The 6,098-nt window shown below is 40.3% G+C and overlaps 3 non-coding genes across 3 annotated transcripts; 1 reads left to right on the forward strand and 2 right to left on the reverse strand.

Moving 5' to 3' along the window:
* Positions 1-2,503: 2,503 nt before the first annotated feature.
* TRNAE-UUC (transfer RNA glutamic acid (anticodon UUC)) lies at positions 2,504-2,575 on the reverse strand. Its single transcript has one exon. It is a non-coding gene; the product is annotated as a tRNA-Glu (tRNA).
* Positions 2,576-2,677: 102 nt separating this feature from the next.
* On the reverse strand, positions 2,678-2,759 carry TRNAL-AAG (transfer RNA leucine (anticodon AAG)). The gene has a single exon. It is a non-coding gene; the product is annotated as a tRNA-Leu (tRNA).
* A 1,909-nt stretch (positions 2,760-4,668) lies between these two features.
* Positions 4,669-4,740, forward strand: TRNAE-UUC (transfer RNA glutamic acid (anticodon UUC)). The gene has a single exon. It is a non-coding gene; the product is annotated as a tRNA-Glu (tRNA).
* Positions 4,741-6,098: the final 1,358 nt, after the last annotated feature.

The following is a 6,098-nucleotide window of genomic DNA, read 5'->3' on the forward strand; positions in this document are numbered from 1 at the left end:
GTCCCATTCGTTTTTTTTTAAGTAGGATTACGTCTTTCGGTAACATATTGGGGGTGCGGAGACAAATCAGCGTTCGGCTGAAAGTTTCCTTAATAAAGATAACTAACTAAATAGCTATTTTGGGGATACAATTTCAAAAAAACCAAAACTGACCGCATTACGAAAATTGGTCAGGTTTTGACTGCATATAACACGGTCAATAGCGGATGGATTTTAATTGCAAACAAGCCAATTGATTAGAAATTTTGCTATGAATCTAGATTGAACACTTTATTAATTTTCAATAGTTAACATTGCACACAACAAAAGGCTGCCCGCAAGCATCGAGCTGCAGCCCACATTAGCGTTCATTCACCGAAGAAGGAGGAAGAAGCCTCACCGCTACTGATCGGGATCCATCTTCGTGAGTCGCGGTGGGCCATCTATGCCAAGCGTGTCATCCTCGTTCCAAACAACATACAGCTCGCCAGCCTCATCCGTGTTTAACACCTTAATAGCTCAGCATAACTCTAGCAAGCATCACGACAAAACGGTCCTTTTCAGGACCACCATAAATTTTATAAAAAGTATTTTTGGACATTTGTCAAGGTCATCAACTGGATGTCAGTAGTATATTTAAATCTAAAATACCATGTATTTTTAAGGCAACATTAAGGGTGCAACTTCACGAAAGTTGCGGCATGAATGTGGTCTTTTTTTAATCCAGTCAATCAAAATGTCGCTATTGAAAATTGCACAAATGTGCAAGTGTTGCTATGATCATAAAATAGTCACCGATTGCCTGCGAAAAGCACTTTCCCTAACACAGATTTCAAAATTGAATTCCATCCGGTCTCAACGAACGCTGTTCATTCAATCACCGCGTGTGGTGAGTGGTGGTGTTCTCCAGTACACAACGAAAGACTCCCCGCAAGCAGCTAGCTATCAATGCTGCCCACAACCGCGTTAATATCTCAGCATTACTCTAGTTTAAGAGTTAATTTTCATTGAACATTCGCTCGCCTTGCTGCCAGTCACATCACCCCCAAAGCTTTTTGATAATGTACCCAGCAACAAAACGTTTGCGGTGGAATGAGTCAAGTATTGAAGTGGTACATTAAAATTCTAGCAATGACCAAATACCACATGACCATATCAATTAACTAGAAACTCTTGGTAAGGTTTTTTTCCAGGACGCTAGAAATAGCTAAAAAAAAATATCGAATTTATGATTGATTTTAGCAAGAAATGCTCCCAATCAATCTTAGCTTTTTCTTTTATTATATAAACCAAAAGTTCTGTGCATTTTATGCACGAAAATGCGTAATTTTGACATCAGAAAACGAGGCGTTTCCGTGATGGGAAAAGTGTTTTCCCTAACACAGTCGCCGAATATTGATTCCAAGCACTGAACATGCCAGACTGTACATATCTTTAAGCCTTTTGTTGCAAATTTTAAACTCCTCTTTTGAAGAGAATTATGCAAAAAAAAAAATCTTGCCAAATTCTTTTAATAGAAAAGGCTTAAAATTTGCATCAAAGAGCATAAACGTAGGTACCGTCCGGAAGGTTCAGATTCTGTGATTGAAGTGTTTTCCCTAATACATATTTCATTTTCGCACCGCTATCATCTCCAAGAACATCGAGGACAAATTTCCACGGCATTGCTCTAAACTGGCTTCCAAGTTTCCAACCAATCGGTCCTTTTCAGGACCACAAATGACTGATAAAAGTTACCTAATGAGTAAGAGCTTGTATCCAAGACATATCGTCAGGATTGGCTTGCACTACATGGACATCGACAGGGCACCTCACAAACAGAACCCTCAAGTTGCTTCCAAATTTCAACCTATCGAACTTTATCACTGATAACGAGTTAAGAAATCAATTTAATATATGCTATACTTTTGCTGTGACATCAAAACTACCTTTCGTAATACTACGTCAAATCTACGACAATGGGATTTGAAGAAGTACTAAAAGACAAAGTGAAAATTATAAAATGTATTTTGGTAAACCTAATTGCACAATGATCATTATCACTGGAATCGGTAGTAAGCACGTTAAAATACATATTTTAAAAGTTATTGTACTTCCATGTAACTACACACAACTGGGAAATGTAAATTTTATTACCTATCTGCATGAATTTATGCAGAATTTCCAATGTTTCGCAACATGTATTCGGATTCTGTAATGTGGTGTCCGGATGATTTTTAAATAATTTTGTAATTTTTATGTTAGCTTGTTTTTTGAATCAAGTTTGCTTTCTTAAATGCTTTGCGTCTAGAAAATCATCTCGTGAAGGGATGTTTTCTAGAAAAACTTGTTTGTACGCTGGCAGTGCATTGCAAAAACTGGCATTACATTTGTTCTATGAAACATATGCACAGGATGTAATAAATCCAACCTTACAGTCAGCACAGGATGTAATAAATCCAACCTTACAGTCAAGTCAAGGTAAGAGAAATTTATTTTGGGTTTCTTTGTAAAAGTCTCAAGATTAGTGAACACGTAAAAAGATTTCCCATACCGGGAATCGAACCCGGGCCTTCTGGGTGAAAGCCAGATATCCTAGCCACTAGACCATATGGGATATAGTAATGTGAATATTTGTGTTACAATCGTTCGCTTTCGCGGACGAGTTGGTTTAAATATAATCTTATTAGATTAACCACGGGTAGTGTAAAAAATTCTGTGGCAGCGGTGGGATTCGAACCCACGCCACCGAAGTGACTGGTGCCTTAAACCAGCGCCTTAGACCGCTCGGCCACGCTACCTATATGCTCCCCAGTAGGCCTTCTGCCGATTAAAAAACAAGCAACCGATCCAAATTAAATATTATCATCACCGCTTCACTTGGGTTACACGTTCATTCTGCTGCCCACTTTACCTCGACATACACTCACAACAGTCATCGTCACAGTTCTGCCTCATATTATCTTTGCTCAAGTTCCTTCTATCTACCCGGTTTATGACGTGCGCTGCTCAAAATGTGGGTAAACAAACGATTCCCGGCTAGAGCGAGAACTGGAGCAGCGGGTGGGGTGGAAATCGATTTGAATAAAATAAAATAAAACGAGAGCAGAAGAATGATAGGCAGCAAAAATTGAAACGAACAAAAAACAGAATCTAATAAGATTAATTTTGCTCACGTAAGTTTCAATACTTGCCTGCTGCACCCGGTTTCAAACATGCTCAAACGCACATACACACACACACACACACACACACACACACACACGATCGGTTCAGAGATTAGCTGCTCCATGCAGAAATCAAAGTGGTTTTCGTTTCATCTAACAGTAATCTACTTAGACCGTGCTCACTCGAAGCCTCGACCAGGCAGAGCAGAGCACACGCACGCTGAAGCTGAACACGTCGTCGTCGTCGTCGTGGGTTGCGGTCGTCGGGGAGGCATACTTTATTAGATATTATGCCTAATTCTAGGTTCCATAACCGGTTTCAAAAGCGGTGGCCTGTGCTTCGGTAAGTAGGTACCTACTTGGAGACCAGATGTAGTGCTCGTCGTGGAGAACGCTGGATGGGGAAGCTGATCGGTACCCTCCACTTATCTGCACTCGTTTGGTGTCTTTTCTGGGCTGGTAGAGGTTGTCACGGCAGCAGCACTCTAGAATCGATTATGTGGATTTGAGCGAGCCTGGTGGATGAGTAGGAAGCGAGGAGGTAGAGGCACGCACATCTCACGTACACATGAGCTCGAATGTTTTGCCATTCGCCTTCGCTGTGAGTGAGTAGATTCGATGGTTCAATGTGGAAGATTAAAATTTAAAAATATGGTTTGGCGACGATTTTTCAAAGGGCGTATCTACTATTATAATGCTTTTAACTGTTAGCTGATAGCAAGGTTTCCCCTTCAAGATAGTGGTGTTAGTTTGCGTGGGAGAGCTAAGAGTTTCGACAAATTGACGTTCTAATCTGTGTTTACAAAAGCAGATACGCCCGTTTTAAAAATCATTCTTGCACTGTTTCCTACGTGCACCGTTCGACCTGTTGTCATACGGCGTAAGGTTTCAAACAATATCTACGATTGTTGTTATCCAAAAAATCTGTGTACGCCATTCATTTGTAATAACTGTCCCCTGGAGCGGTTTTGTTTTGGCCGATGATGATGGGTTCACGAAATCCGGCTCTCTCTCTTGCTTCTCAGCTGTGTTTTTGGTCCGAGCTCCACTTTCGCCGCAGGGTTTTGGGTCGTTTTACAATTTGTGTGCTTACCGCACCTTCTTCAAACCCTCTGCCCAAGAGAACCCGCCGAGCTGGTTGATGGTCATCATAAGAGCAGCAGCAGTAAACAACGGAGCAACAGAGTCTCCGAAGCCTATCTTGAATTCTCAATCAGCTATTCTCTTTGTGTCCCTTATTTTCGTATTTTTTTTTCTCCACAATATTAAATTTATAACCCCTTCTTTCGTTCACCCAGTCTCCTGCTGATGATGGTGATGCTTTCGGTTTCCGAGAGATGGATGAAGGGCATAGGCGTGTGTGGATAGCCCTGTGCTTAGATCAATGCTGATAAACATGAAAATGTATATGGAGCATGACCAAAGGATCGGTAATAAAGAAACTGCAGGGTAGCTCATTAGCTGATCATCAAAAATTAGTCGAGAATTACTTCTTTGTTCAACTTAATGTATAAACTACGTTTTCATCCTCATTTCGCATATATCCCATATGGTCTAGTGGCTAGGATATCTGGCTTTCACCCAGAAGGCCCGGGTTCGATTCCCGGTATGGGAAATTTTTATGCGTGTTCAGATACAGTCAGGAGAAACCCTTATTGCCGGATTCGAATTCCTTATTGCCGGTATCCCTTATTGCCGGATCCTTATTGCCGGGCTATCCGCGAATAAGGATACCCACAGCTTATGGAATTTTCACTAATGGGGGCTATAGTGGATTATCTAATTTGTTTCAATACATAAAGCTATACTGTCTTCGACAAAGTTGCTGTACTGGGTTAGACCAACAAGCCTGTGCCATTGGATTCAAGTTAAATTGGGAACTACGCCGCTAGAGGCGCTTCACTTTTATGTTTCTTATGACGGGCGCTATAATATATGGATCATATTTCCAACATAGAATATTTCGTGATCCTGACCATATAGAAAGTTGCTGTTTTCAGCAAAGTTATTCAGGTGACCAAGTCCTTTCGGATGGTGGCCATATTAGTTCAGAACTCTATCACTACGCAGCGCTAGTGTGCATGTGCAATTCATATATAAACTGTATCTCGAGAGCATGGCCATATAGAAAGTTGCTGTTTTCAGCAAAGTTGTGGAGGTGATCAAGTCCTTTCGGATGGTGGCCATATTAGTTCAGAACTCTCTCACTACGCAGCGCTAGTGTGCATGTGCAATTCCTATATAAACTGTATCTCGAGAGCCTGGCCATATACAAAGTTGCTGTTTTGAGCAAAGTTGTGCAGGTGATCAAGTCCTTTCGGATGATGTTCATATTAGTTCAGAACACACTCACTACGGGGCGCTAGTGTGCAAGTGAATTTCCTGTATAAGCTGTATCTCGAAAACCTGGCCATATAGAAGGTTACTGTCTTCAGCAAAGTTGTTCAGGTGACTAAGTCCTTTCGGATGATGGTCATATTATTTCAGAACTCTCACACTACGCGGCGCTAGTGTGCACATGAACTTCCTTAATACAGTATGCAAAAAAAGTTTATCCACCCCCTACCAATTAACATTTCTTTTTGTTTTTCTGGTGAAATCAGTTTAATTTTATGAGTGTTACGCCATGATTTATCAATTTATGTTTATTTATCACATTGCCATTGAAAATACGGCGTTTATATCTTTTCTTGAGATTTCATGTGATAAACTATGAAAAATGGTAAAAAATTACGCAAAAAAAGTTTATCCACCCCCAAACGGATACTATGATTTAAATGTGTTTTACAGAGTTTTAGTGTGTATTCTGCAATTTTATCGAATGTAAGCATTGTGTCTATCTGTCATTTAGTGCTCTTGAAGTTTTCGTGCTCAAAATTTCAGTTTTGTGTTCAAAATTGGAAGTTATTTGTTTCAAAATGCCCAAAAAAGACCAAATTTCGATCAGTATCCGAAATTTGATTATTGAACATC

The sequence above is a fragment of the Ochlerotatus camptorhynchus genome, unplaced genomic scaffold (genome assembly GCF_037179485.1).
Source record: "Ochlerotatus camptorhynchus isolate MF236.1 unplaced genomic scaffold, CSIRO-AGI_Acam_v1.1 ptg000358l, whole genome shotgun sequence".
Lineage (NCBI taxonomy): Eukaryota > Metazoa > Arthropoda > Insecta > Diptera > Culicidae > Ochlerotatus > Ochlerotatus camptorhynchus.